A 14,961-nucleotide genomic window follows, 5' to 3' on the forward strand; every position below is an offset into this window, starting at 1 on the left:
TTAAACACCTCCTTTTCATGTTTTTTTTTTTTTTTTTTTGTGACTTATGATTTTTCCAACAGAATCTAGCTTCAAATTGGGTTTGGTGCTTTGTCATTTGTCAGGGTGCTGACAAGAATCTTTCCAATAACTACTATATCCACGAGACAAAAAAGGACGCTTTGCGGCATTTAGTGAGGGGGGAAAAAAATCACAACAATACAATTTTCTGTACTACAGTGCTGGCCAAAAGTATTGGCACCCATGCAATTCTGTCAGAATAATGCTTAATTTCTTCCAGAAAATTATTGCAACTACAAATGCTTTGGTAGTAATATCTTTATTTATTTTGTTTTCCTCAGCCTAATACTTGGTAGCACAACCTTTAGACAAAATGACTGCAAACACCCGCTTCCGGTATCCATCAGTGAGATTCTTACAATGCTCTCCTAGAATTTTAGACTATTCTTCTATGGCCAACTGCTCCAGGTCTCTGAGATTTGAAGGGTGCCTTCTCCAAACTGCCATTTTCAGATCTCTCCACAGGTCTTCTATAGGATTCAGGTCTGGACTCGTTGCTAGCCACTTTAGAAGTCTCCAGTACTTTCTCTCAAACCATTTTCTAGTGCTTTTTAAAGTGTGTTTTGGATCATTGTCCTGCTTGAAGATCCATGACCTTTTAGGGAGACCCAGCTTTCTCACACTGGGTCCTACATTATGCTGCAAAATTTGTTGGTAATCTTCAGACTTCATAATGCCATGCACACGATCAAGCAGTCCAGTGCCAGGGGAAGCAAAGCAACCCCAAAACATCAGGGAACCTCCGCCATGTTTGACTGTGGGGACTGTGTTCTTTTCTTTGAAGGCCTCATTTCCCCCCCCTGTAAACTCTATGTTGATGCCTTTTTCCAAAAAGCTCTACTTTTGTCACATCTGACCAGAGAACATTCTTCCAAAACATTTTTGGCTTTCTCAGGTAAGTTTTAGCAAACTCCAGCCTGGCTTTTTATGTCTCTGGGTGAGAAGTGGGGTCTTCCTGGGTATCCTACCATAGAGTCCCTTTTCATTCAGATGCCGACAAACGGTACGGGTTGACACTGTTGTACCCTCAGGCTGCAGGACAGCTTGAACTTGTATGGATGTTAGTTGAAGTTCTTGATCCACCATTCGCACAATCTAGTTGAAATCTCTCGTTAATTTTTCTTTTCCGTCCACATGTTAGGGATGTTAGCCACAGTGCCAAGGGCTTTACACTTATTGATGACACTGTACACTGTAAACACAGGAACATTGAGGTATTTGGAGATGGACTTGTAGCTTTGAGATTGCCCATGCTTCCTCACAATTTTTCTTCTCAGGTCCTCAGACAGTTCTTTGGCCTTTATTTTCTCCATGCTCAATATGGTGCATACAAGGACAGAGGACAGAGGTTGAGTCAACTTAAATCCATTTTAACCGGCTGCAAGTGTGATTTAGTTATTGCCACCACCTGTTATGTGCCACAGGTAAGTAACAGGTGCTGTTTTTTTTTTTTTTAATGGAATTTTATTATCATCATCGGTATCATTGACATTCATTGACAATTACAAAATGGGATATGATTTGTCCGAAGGAACCGAAGAAGACAAAGGCGGACGAGATGAAGCATATGCTTATCAGTTTTCCATCCCCCATACAACTAAAGACGCACATTCAGGCATGGAACATACATCAAAACTGTAAACACGGTCAACAATCTGGATTTAGTAACTATGCATCCAGTCAAACAGCTCGATTAATTTTAGGGCGTACAAGGTTATGACTTTGTCATGTCCCTGACATTTTTGCATCTGTTTGCTGTGGAACATTTTGTTGTGGCTGTGTGTGTGACATGTTATCACAGCTGGTGTGAGTAGCGACTCAAAATACTTATAAGTCTCTTAAGATACATTGCTGAGGTGTACATGGTGGCAACAATTGGCGCACACAAGGTCACTAACAGTTTCATCAGACATGAATGTATGAGAAAATCAAACAACATGCTGTACATATTTTATCCCAAGATTAATGTTTCCACAACGAAAACATGCTTATTATTCGTTTTATACAGTATCTTTTCCATATACTCAGTAAACTAGACATTTGAATCAGGAGCTCGGTAGACACAGCAGATAATTATGTTTTCACAATTGGGGATTAGGAGTTCAATTGTAATATATTCCAGGAGATTTTCATTCATAATTGCAACTCCCCCCCCCCCCCTTAGATGCCCGATACTTTTGTGTCATGCTATATCCGTGCAAATTAAAGTCTGAGCCTTTGTTGTCTTTAGTAGATAATCCTTAATGTGTTCAAGATTCTTGTAACTCCTGCCGTTGATAAGTTTCAGCTTACCGTCCACATCCACGAGTTGTTGTACTGGTCGGCTGTGTAGTATTTACAGTTATCCAGCTATTGTAGTCAATTGGTCAAGACTCGTAATAGCTTTAATCTTCATATCTTGCGTCTTGACAAGGATCCTGCAATCCGAGACCCAGGTGTTGGCTATTTTCCCAGCTTTCTTGAGTTGACGTGCTTTTCTTGCAATTTCGGCATTTCGGCGAGTCAAGTTGTCATTCAGAAAAATCTTCGACCTTTTCAGGTGGCGGCGCTGGTTAAGCAGGGCAGTCTTGGTCTTGTGGTCTGCCAGCTTCATGAGCACCGTCGCCGGTCCTCTCCCCCCAGATGGGAGCAGAAGGCAGCGACGGATGTCCAGCGGTTCCATGTTTATTCCATACTTTCAGCTTAGCAATTGCCAGTTGCGCCACTGTGTCCCCTGGGCCAGGCGTCAGTTGTAATCCAGAAATGATGAGCTCATTTGCGCGTCGGCACTGGTCGAGATCGTCAGCCAAAATTTCCAGCTTCTTGATGCGAAAATCTCTCTCCTACACCGCCTGCTTGAGTTTCTCGTTTTCAGCGCGAATTAAATGGAGCTCTCTGACGATTTCTTGATTCTGGTTTTGAATCAAGCCAGTCAAGGAGACCTCCAACTTCTGTATGAAGGATTTTATTTCATCCAAGTCTCCAGGTTTCAAATTCTTTGGAGTCATACTGGGAGTGGAGCTTGCTGGCCCTGAGCGCTTATCTGTTAAGATAAGAGAGTGCTTCAGAGTGCGTCTGTACGCGGCGAAGGCTGAGCAGCTATTAATTACACAAATTAGAGAAGCATCACATGATTTTTGGAAGGGTGCCAATACTTTTGTCCGGCCCATTTTTGGAGTTTTGTATAAAATCATAATGATTTATCCCCCCCACCCCCATTCTTTTGTGTTTTTTCATTGCAAGCAAAATCAATGAAGATATTACTACCCAAGCATTTGTAATTGTAGTCATTTTCTGGGAGAAATTGACCATTATCTGACAGAATTGCTCGGGTGCCAATACTATTGGCCTGCACTGTACTTATATTGAGAGGGTCACCGGGTGCTGGAGCCTATCCCTGCTGACATCAAGCAAAAGGCAGACTACACCCTCAACTGGTCATCAGTCACGTTAAAAATGCTAATGTGATAGTGATTTTACGACATCAAAAGACTGATATAGTTTATGAATTAGGATTTTGTGTGACAATAAAATAATAACAGGTGGGTACTTCTAAGAATGGTTTTAGTAAGCCATACTTCTTACATGAGTAGATTTGTGAAAAAACGCTACTCTTACTTCACTACGCTAGTAATTACATTTTTCCTCATTCCACATATTGGCTGTATTTTTGCCGACAGGCAGTCTCATTTTCACCAAAGAGATGTCGCAGCAATAGCCACGATCCATTATGCCAATCAAAGTTAATGTTTTTTTCTCCACTAGTGGGCGCGCATACGGAGCCCCCCGGGTGCCAGGATAGAAAAAATTAAAAATCATAGCTAATCTGTACCCACAGTTTACTAATCTGTGGGTACAGTTTAGTCATCTGTACCCACGGTTTACTAATCTGTGGGTACAGTTTAGTAATCTGTACCCACGGTTTACTAATCTGTACCCACGGTTTACTAAACTGTACCTACGGTTTAATAAACTGTACCCACGGTTTACTAAACTGTACCTACGGTTTAATAAACTGTACCCACAGATTATTAAACTGTACCTACAGATTACTAATCTGTACCCACAGTTTAGCAATGACCCGGAAACAGTAGTCACCAATGTTTGGCGGGGACTCAGAGTCCAAACGCCCCAAGAGAGTCTGGCTGCAGCCCGCCTCTCTCAGTACCCTGCGCCGCTCGTCTCAGTACCCATCCCGCAGACAGGAAGTGACGCAATATCGCAGCTCTCAGACCGGAAATGACAACATGAAACAGCGCTCGACCTCCGAGCTTCCGGTTTTATCGTAATAGTTAGCGTCCATTCGAACGTAAATACTAGTTTACTTTTCTTTTCGCACGTCTTTTATTTTCGGTTTCAGCATCACTCATTATTATTTAAATAATAATTTATTTCCATGCTCCTTAAATTGATTTGGTGAAATCGGGAGATTAACTCTTTAAGCGCGGTCAGTTTGTTAAAGCCTGCTGATTTTACCAAAATGAAAAACACGGTTACAGTACATCAAAATTAAAATACACACTACTGCAATAAAGGTTTAATTGGTGACTGAAAGATCGCATGTAACCTATCACAGTGTGTACTTTAGTTTGTCAATTGTAAAATATACACCAATTGAGAATTATTAGAAATTGCTGTCATCCTTACATTTTTATGAACGGACACATTAATATAGCTTCATTACAATTTAATGTATCAAAAACGTAATATTCTCTCAATGTTGCAACCAAACCAATTTTGTCTTTCATTTTGCTACTTAAATTCATTCATGTGGGTGAAGATCCTAATTAACTAATTCAGAAACTATATTAAACTTTCTGCTCCAGGAAAGGCACCTTTATTTCAAACAGAAATGACAAAATAGTTGTCATGTGTTAGTTGTTTTTTTCTTTTATCCCAGACAATAGTTGTACGTTGTTTTAATTACCTGACATTTTTCGGCAAGCACTCCCGCCTTTATCACAGGTAATTAAAACTACCTACAACTAACATCTGGGATAAAAGAAAAAAAACAACAAATTTATAAGTGTAGAAAAATGAACTCAATACAACCAGTTCTAATGTGGTAAACTTTATTTTTTTAGTTTTATTATTTTTTTATTATTATTGAGAGAATACCAGATATTTTCTTTGATCAACAATCTCCTCAAAAAAGGTAAATCCATCTTCCAGATGGTTGAAACAGAACTTGAATGGCTCCAAGACATTGTAGTTCGTGCTCATCCTCTTCCATCTGCAGGATGCTTGGGAACTCCTACTGCATTGACCCCCCAGCCCTGTCCGAGGCTTTTGTGCTGTCTGGCACAATCCTTTTACCAAAACTGTTCATTGGAAAAGAGAAAGAAAAGAGCTATTTGAATATTACATAAGTAAAATAAAAATGATGCTTAGTTAATTTTATACTTGATTTTTCTTTTCAGGCATTGCAATAAACTAGGTATATAAATAATCTTACCATTTTTCCCCGCCGTATCTTTTTGGAGTGGGCCACCACTAACTTGAAGGAGCTGTGGTTGCACCTCTTCCTAAAAATAAATCAGTGAATAAAGGGGGACATGTTCAAAAGTGCGTCAGAGTAATGGACACTAAAAAGTCTTTAAAAGCTGACCTCAGCAATTATATTCAAATTTCACTTCTGTAGCTGATAGACTGGTGGCACTTCACCCTGCAGTAATGCTTTTGCCTTGTCTGTCCAATGGGCAAACTCTTTCCTGTGGCTCACCTAAGTTGAAAAAATACAAAAATAAGTATTCCACATTTTCCACCAAAGAATTAAGGTGCTGTGCACCTACTTTCCTATGAATGCCATATAAACAGTTTCAAAGACTTACCATGCACCCAAGTTTGAAATTGTCCGCTAGCAATATACACCACCACTTCCTCAGAGTTGGCATATCAGTCTAACAAAAATTAAAAACAAGTGTAAATAAAGAATAACGACAAGGATATTTTGTAGCCCAATTTGAATGATTCGGTGAACTTCATTTTACAATGGTTAAACTCAAAGAGAGCATCCAGAACAGTGCAAAGAGCATACTACAAATGGATAAATGAATACAAATATAACAGAGGACAAAATTGGACAGTTAAACTCACCTACCATCAACATGAAGATGCCACAGTCCTTCCCCTATGGCTGTCCCGAAAAACCCTAACGTAAGAATTTAACCGAGTCACTTCCTTCAAGTTTTGAATCAATGAATATACACACTTTTACAAATACCTCTATTTCACTTCCAATCCTCTCTTTCCATGTCCCCCTGTTGATTGACTGTCAACGTTTTCTGCAATTGAAAATATAGGTTTATATTAAATACAGTAGTTAAACAATTACAAACGTGTTTCCATGCATAAGAACACCAACCAGTCAGGTTTAAATGATTCATGCAAACAAAACAAGGGCGTAGGTTTGCATAGGGACGGTAGGGACATAACACGACCAACTTTTCAGGATGCTAAAGTTGTCCCCACCAACTTTTGAGCAACCTTATTTGCATTATATTCGTCCCTACCAATGTTGAGACCGGGCCAACGCCCTTGAAACAAAACATTCGCAATTTTAGAGTGGCATTTTAGAATTTTGCTTCAAATGATTGGATGAATCATCTGGAGTGCAATTCTGCTTTAATTGAAGGGGCAACATAAAAGGATCGACTGGAACATACCTTCAAAACCAAACAAGGCTATTCTGGATCATCATGGAAACGCCATGCCAATATGAATGGTTACTGAATTTCATTAGAGATAACAATAGTTCTCTGATCTCAAGATTGGATCTGTTTTTCTTCCCACAAATAATTGGAATTTGGATCATTTAATTTGTTATGATTTGACTGTTCTTTGAAAATGAACCAATGCTCCAAGTTGTAGTTGTTACTAATCAGCCTTACAGGCAAATGCATGTGTGGGTCACATCCTGTAGGCTTTCACCATGTTGCAACAACATAGGGGTCAGCCACAAATATGGTCCTTCCCTGAAAAATACATAATCTATACACACGGACATATGTTATATAAATACAAACGTACGCAGACACCTACATGAGCCCATACAAGCATTCTGTAGGCTACATAGTTAAAATAATACCCTACACAGGCCAAAAAATACTTTTTTATACCTTTGAATGAGCTACTTGTTAGACAAGTTATAAATATGCATTTCATATCTGCAAAAAAACAAACACAAAAAGTTACATTTTACTTATTTGTACAATTGACATTATGTTCTTTAGAGAAACTAAATCCTCAAAATTCACAGTTGATTCCATTTCATTGTTCAGGCCAACGTTCCAAAAGTCAGCACGTGTCAATCAAACTTTCTTTTTTTAGACAATCAACACCATTTCTGGCCTCTTTATATTCAAGATTTGCATAAGCCAATGAGAATGTTGATTGGTTAAATAAACAAAGAGTAAATAATCAATTATGTCCAATTGTTAACTAATATAAGGAATAATAAGCCTATCCAGATTTCCACTGAGCACAACATTTGTCTCAGACATAAAAACATACCAGCCGTTCCTGGGCAGGATGAGTTTGAACCGTCCATGAAGCTCGGCATGGTCTTATATTGTCACCATTGGTCCTGTCTGCACAGTGGGTTTTATTTATTTATTTATGGGTTTGTTCGATGTCTATTAAAAAAAAAAGTGTTCAGCACAGTCCAAAATCTAAAGTACATTACTATTTATGCTACTTACTTCCATTTGGATCTGTGTGACATCCCTGTATCTGCATGGGAAGACTACCATTTGGGGGTCGTGATTTAGTTTCTTCCCAATGGGGTGGTGATCTTGCAGCTAGTAAAAAAAAAACAAAATAATGAAAAAATATATAGCTAAGCAGAGTAACAATATCAAGAAAAAATTACAACCTTGTCCTATTTGGATCATGTGACAACATTCAAACTACAAAGGACCAGACAAAACAAATGAAGGCAAAACAACAATACCATACAACAACAAAAACAGCGAGCTGCGAATTGCAGGCATGTACATAATGAAAAATAAGAGTGCAATATAATGAAAACTACACAAAGAAGACTGTTCATTGTGAAAAAAAAATGTAAAAAGCCTTAGCAGCATTAGCCAATTCGCTGCTGAATTCATCAGTACGTATTAAACAATATAAGTAGAACAAAGTCACATGCAGTTAGTAAAGGAAGACATTATTTAAATTACATTAAGAATACTAGATATAAGTACGGTCTTTTCAACTCAGAATAAACACTTCATATTTTCACCGCAAGTGTTGTTTAACTATTTAACATTTTTAAACATGCATACGCTTTTAAAAACTTTTTTTCAGTGCGGCCACTTACCGTGTTTTTTTCGCGAGAGGTGAAATAACGTAACTTGTTTTCGTCGCAAGGGTTGACGACATTTCCGGTCTGAGGGGACTGAGAGCTGCGGTGTTGCGTCATTTCCTGTCTGCGGGATGGGTACTGAGAAGAGCGGCGCAGGGTACTGAGAGAGGCGGGCTGCAGCCAGACTCCTCTCAAGTCGCATGCAGTTAGTAAAGGAAGACATTATTTAAATTGCATTAAGAATACTAGATATAAGTACGGTCTTTTCAACTCAGAATAAACACTTCATATTTTCACCGCAAGTGTTGTTTAACTATTTAACATTTTTTAAACATGCATACGCTTTTAAAAACTTTTTTTCAGTGCGGCCACTTACCGTGTTTTTTTCGCGAGAGGTGAAATAACGTAACTTGTTTTCGTCGCAAGGGTTGACGACATTTCCGGTCTGAGGGGACTGAGAGCTGCGGTGTTGCGTCATTTCCTGTCTGCGGGATGGGTACTGAGAAGAGCGGCGCAGGGTACTGAGAGAGGCGGGCTGCAGCCAGACTCCTCTCCACATTTTTGAAGAGGTAATTACTTCTTTTTTTTGGATCAATTTAAAAATCCTATGGTCTTCACTGTTATTTTTTATGGGCTTTTACACTGTAGTGCTCTAGTTGTGAAAGTCAGTTAAAAAGTAGGGTAAAACAAGTTTTAATTCACATTCTCTAGCTTGCAGTTTTTAAAAGTTATCATTTAAACCAGGGGTCCCCATCTGCCGGGCCGCGGACCGGTACCGGTCCGTGGCGCATTTGCTACCAGGCCGCACAGAAATAATTTAATAACGACCGCATTCTGGCCGAATTAACCCTGTGCCCCTGCTTAACACACCAATATCCCTGTCTACTCTAGATATAATATGACGGGATAGATTAGAATGTCGTCATAGAAATCCATTGATTTAACAGTACATCTAACAGCTAACAGTACATCTTGTTTGTGTATATAATATATCTATGTGCGCTTGTTTTCGATAATAACGTATTACTAGGCCGCGGGCGAAGCACATTTGTTCCCGGAAATAATTAGCCCCCACACGAGCGAAGATAACTGGAAAACAGACGTCTTTGGAGATATTTTTACGGCGAAAAGGGCACCTGATGAGCCTACAACCTCGAAGACCCACGAACTGCGAAGGAGTGGATTCGTGACCAGTTTGTGAATAAACAGATCGCAAATGACGGCGACCTTATTAAACGTACATTTGAGACAACAACTCTATTGAGGTTCTGGATTAAAGTCATTCTGGAATATCCTGACATCGCGACAAGAGCATTTAAAACCTTGCTACGATTTCCAACATCGTATCTTTGTGAAGCAGGCTTCTTAATTAATGTTTAACGACAAGGGGAAGTCGTTAATGGTGAGCGTGGTGTGCAGTTGTTGTGTGCAGCTTACATGGCAGGATGGATCTAAGGAGAACTTTTCTACAAGTCCTTCCATGATCAAATGTAAGTTAATATTCTTTTCTTTCAAGAAAGTTTGTAGTGTTTACTTTGGAAACGATGCATTTTTGCGGCTATGTTTAACGTTACGCGCATGCGCAGAACCGCATCGTTGCATTTTTTGATGGGTTGCAAAATTTGTCAGAACACCGGTCCGTGAAAAAAAAGACCCAAATAACACCGGTCCGTGGTGCAAAAAAGGTTGGGGACCCCTGATTTAAACTATCAGACACACAATACAAAACAGCACAAAAAAAATACTGTGGATCTATATATATATTTTTAATTTGCCATTTTTGTCCCTGGTGTATATTAAGCTGCATTCTCACTAAAGTTGGACAAATAATCATTCAACTAAGTTCAATTTATAATACACAAAACCGTAATTATAAATTCAGTGGTACAGGGTCTTGCCTGGCACAGCCAGACTGTTCTCCCTGTATTTTACAAACACCGGGAGAACAGTCTGGGACACAGCTCCTCATTGGCCTCTCGAGCCAGAATGAAATCATCCGTGCAATCAAATTTGTTTATTTGCGAGACGAGCAACGTCACTAGCGCGTTGGAAGTCGTCTCCACAACAACAAAGATGGCCAACAGGCGAACAGAGAATATGTTCTAATCTGCGGTAAATTCAGTTTTAAATGACCAACACATCGAGTCGTTAAAGTGCCTGTACCACGAAAATGCATGTTTATTTCATAATACACGGCCCGGGGCCGGATGTATGGTGGGACCGGGGTGGGCACGGCCCACCCAGACGTGAGTCGTGCCCACCCAGTCAAAATGTCGGGAATATCTATTGCAGCGTCGCACTGGATATAGAGAACACACGAAGTTGGTCTCACCTACTTTTTTATAGTAGGATTAACGGTTACTGTTGACCGCAACCACGCCGAACAAACAATCACCAAAACAAGCTGTTTTTCCAACCTCGTTTGTTGTCTGCACGCTTCCTCTCTCCTCCAGACACATTATCGCTGTCCGACATCTGGGCATTAACGACGTCATCAGTCACAACAGAGCGTCGCCATACTGAAAACGGGGCAAAACACGAGTCACAAGCAGTTGCTCTGTCGTGCATTGTAGTAAAAACGCGTTGAACTTTTGTCTTATTTGCAGTCTTTTTTTCCGTCGGAATGACTAAAAGTTGCTGTGTTGCGGGTTGTCACACAAGGAAGAGTTTGGAGCCGCAATTGAAGTTCTTCATTCTTCCTCGTGAGAAGAAAAGGTCAAGCAAATGCCTGAAAGCAATCAATCGAGGAACAGCAAAAGAAGACTGTTCCCTGGACCATTCTCGCCAGTGGGAACCTAAATTCAGGCACATTTACGTTTGCAGCCGACATTTTATTACTGGTGAGTAAACTTTAATCGATTTTTTTGGCCCCAATTAGCTGCTAGGATTCTAACCCTAGACTAGGCAGTGGTTATTGTTACTAGAGGTGTGCAAAATTTCCGATTCTTAGATTATTCGCGATTCGGCCGTGGAAGATTCGAGAACGATTCACAAACATCCAAATTCCGATTATTGAAATATGCCAAGTAAAGCAGAAGTACACACACTCAGCGCGCCGCGCGGTCTTCGGTACGCAATTAGGGACGGAGCGAGAGTAGCTAAACATCATGCTTCTCATTACCCGGCCCCTCGGGTAACGCCAATGCTCAACTCACGGCTCTAGCTCAACTCATGCCACGAGATAAAAAAAAAAACCCAACAACATACCTGACTGCTGCCGAAAAGCTGCTACAAGCCACATTATGTTACGGTAGATATCATTTGTATAGGACTAGATGCATTATAGCTTCGGTATCGTTACCAGCACATCTACAAAAAACTAGATGCGGGTGTTAGTAACGGCCGCCATCTTAAAGCAGTACACTTCCCTGCAAGGCTGTTGTTGCGAACCTTCCAAGCGGACCTAATTAACTTTTTATCTAAAATACTCCTTAATCGGTAAAATATTGACTTGAATCTATCTTTAAAATAGTTTTAAAACTTTCACATGTTGAAAGTAGACAAAAGAGAAATTATGGAATAACAGGAGCAATTTTAACAACTTTAACGGTTGATTCACAACATTAAATTAATTGAAAGTAGTTTAAAGCTGCTGATATAGAATGGGGACTGTAGTTTTTTATTTACTGTTATCTTTGTATATTTGTTTACTGCTATATGTTAACTTGATACTGAAATAGTAGTTTGGTTTAGCCTGAGAGGATTTTTGACTTTTTGCCGTGAACTGCTCTGATCGTTCAATCAATATATTATTGGCCTGGTGGGAATTGGTTATTCTGCTGTGACGTGTTCATGGCTAAATAATGCTTGGAGGCGAATTACCGGTTACGGCAGAAATAATCGCTCTGTATATACTATCAGTTTTCTTAGTTCCACACAGTACATATTCCACGTAATCGATAAAGGTCAACTTACTGGGTGACTTTATGAGGTATTTGTAGATGTTTCCGAACTCCACTGCAGGCAATTGCTTTGGATTGTTTAACAGCTGCGACTTTGTATGGCCAGATTTGCAGGCCAATACACGCTAATTTTAAGTTGTATCGCCTCCTTGCGTCTGTCGGCAGTGACTTGTGATAATAATAAGTCATGTTTAAGACGTTTTTATGCTAAAAAAAAATCCAAAACACAGCTGAAATATATAAATTTCAGACATTTGTCTACCGATGTTTACCTGTGCGTGCCCCCATCTCAAAATGGCGACACGTTGCTACGCGAGATGACGTCATCGTGACATCACTCCGACTGCGAGAATAAGTAGATAGATGAATGAAAAAAAACCAAAACAAAACAAATAAACCCCCCAAAAATTAATGCAGCCTCAACGGGACACAAGCCAGTGTCCTACTTGCGCCGGTCCCAAGCCCGGAGAAATGCAAACGATTAAAAAAAACCTGCATTGGGGGTGCCCCCTCAAGATTTCTTAGTGCCCACTCTGGTGGGTAAACCTAGATCCGGGCCTGATACACACGATATTTTATGCTCCTGAATGAAATGGAACACTTGGATGTGTGTGGAAGCGATTGCTATATTTATTTAGTTTTTTTAATCCCGCGCCGTGAGAATGAGTGACTTCCGGCAACAGTCTCGAGTTGAGAAACAGGGCGCTGTGACGTGTACAGAGGAAGGAGTCTGCTTCACTATACAGCCGTGCTGTTGTATGAGAAGGACTAAGGATTCAGCTGATTTTGCGGATGAATACGTTTATTTTTCGCATCAAGCCAGCCAAACGGCTGGAGAAAAATCTTGCTGTAACGAGGGAGAGGCATGTGCGCTTTTTTGGGGTTTCAAAAGGTTAACATTCACCGGTGGATATTGGCCAAAACGAGCCCTACTACTGTGGGACCATGGGACTTACAAGGAAGTGAGTAAACATCATGTTTTGTATTATGTCAAATACTGGGATCATTTTAATATGTAGGTGGCTTGCATTTTGTGGCTGACATGCTCTTTGTCCCCTTGGTCGACGACCGGCGGCTTGTCGCACATCCCCCTGCCGAGAGAGCACTATACTCGGCTAATTCCCCTCTTCATGTGCCCGGTGTTCTGTCAAATTTTCCGACCGATCAGAAATTGCAACTTTGTGTTAAAAATAGCCGCGAATACAGTGATTACAAAGTAAACACTACAAACTTTCTTTAAATAAAGGACTACTTATGTTTGATCATGGATGGGCATGTACCGTAAAAAGCTCTTCTCATACACATTAGCTGCTCATGTTAGCTGCACAACAACTGCAGCTGCTCGCCTATGACTCTCTCTGGCTGTTTACGCCATGTAGTAAAGCATTATTTTGCCATATTCGTGTTGACCATTTGGCAGCTACACGCTCCTCAGACGTCGGCCGGTTTGTTCGGCGGTCATTGTCCAACTGCTTCCACGGCGAGCTCTGCTGTCCGTAGAAGCAGGGTAATGAGCTGTAAATTGCTCTCCGCAGGGCGGTTTGCCGATTGCCGAAGACAATCGACAACCCAGTCATCATGTGAAATGATCCGGGCTAGTTACGTGTTATTTTCCGCTTCGAAGACTTTGAAACATCACTTGGTTCGGGTTAGCATGTCTGCTAGCTGTCACGACTCTTGGTTTGTTTACATTCTTCGAAGCCGAGAAGGGGAAATGACATAAGCCCGATTTAGGTAGCATAAAATATCATTTGGGAGGTGCGACAGTAAAGGTGAAGAGTAATTTTGCCATGTCGTCTTGAATAAATGCATTTTTATTATTTCATATTCCATTTAGCGCAAGACTGTTATTTGTCATGACCATGCCATTTATTTAGCTATTGGGGAAAAATACTTGGATAGAAAGAATATCTTGTAAAAATATTGGAGTAGACAGACTGAAACAATGACATTTTGCGGCTCTCTTCGTCGCGTTTTCCTCGTTGTGAATAATTCCCCCTCAATGGGCTGCATACTAAATCAGATGAAATCGTGACTCCGCTGACGTCATCCACCTGTTGGGGACGCGAGAGTCCTATAATGGTAGGCGTGGCAGATTAAAAGACTAATTTCTCGTCATCTGCACTTTGCTAAATTGTTGTATATAGTCGAATCGTCTCAAAATATGATTCTAATTCACATAAACTATTTAAGACTTTTTTTTCTCCTGTCGTACGCACTTTAAAACCCCAGCAACTGTCTCGCGCTAGCCACGTTGAATGAACTTCGTTCTCCTCATATGATTACTTCCTCACGCTAGAGCTTCTTGTCGCTTTACCAACATCACGTCCACCCGTCGCTGATTGGTCCACTCTGCTGTCTGTTTGCTGTGGCTTGCTCTGCCCTGGGAATTTAACCCGCGGAATGGTCGCCAGACCTAATCGCTGGAACAGCGGTGAGTCTGGAGTTCCAGGCAAACAGGCTCCTAAATTCGATGATTTAATACTTCTGGTAAAAAGGTTGTAATGGAATTATGCTATGTCCCCAGTGTTTCATTCAAATGCCGTACCAGTATATAAATAACTTACCCAGATAGCAGACAGACGTTGAAATGATGTTGAATCTATATTCCGCTGTCAATCTTATATCGTTGAATCAACGTTGACACCCGACATTGATTTGTCATTACTTATGCACCCTCGATTAATGTTGTTCCAACGTTGAAGTCCTTACAAA

At 40.5% G+C, this 14,961-nt stretch overlaps 1 long non-coding RNA gene across 5 annotated transcripts; it reads right to left on the bottom strand.

The window, feature by feature from the left end:
* Window positions 1-4,973: 4,973 nt before the first annotated feature.
* Window positions 4,974-8,525, bottom strand: LOC130921258 (uncharacterized). Of its 5 annotated transcripts, XR_009064317.1 has the most exons (10): window positions 8,360-8,521; window positions 7,913-7,946; window positions 7,740-7,838; window positions 7,552-7,628; window positions 6,263-6,323; window positions 6,140-6,190; window positions 5,871-5,939; window positions 5,648-5,761; window positions 5,495-5,564; window positions 5,024-5,360 (listed from the first exon to the last, which is right to left on the bottom strand). It is a non-coding gene; the product is annotated as an uncharacterized LOC130921258 (long non-coding RNA). The 5 variants fall into 5 exon arrangements; XR_009064320.1 differs by lacking the exon at window positions 7,913-7,946 and having other exon boundaries at window positions 4,974-5,360; window positions 7,552-7,673; window positions 8,360-8,525; XR_009064319.1 differs by lacking the exon at window positions 7,552-7,628 and having other exon boundaries at window positions 4,988-5,360; window positions 8,360-8,520.
* Between the last annotated feature and the right edge of the window lie 6,436 nt (window positions 8,526-14,961).

The sequence above is a fragment of the Corythoichthys intestinalis genome, chromosome 9, assembly GCF_030265065.1.
Source record: "Corythoichthys intestinalis isolate RoL2023-P3 chromosome 9, ASM3026506v1, whole genome shotgun sequence".
NCBI lineage: Eukaryota > Metazoa > Chordata > Actinopteri > Syngnathiformes > Syngnathidae > Corythoichthys > Corythoichthys intestinalis.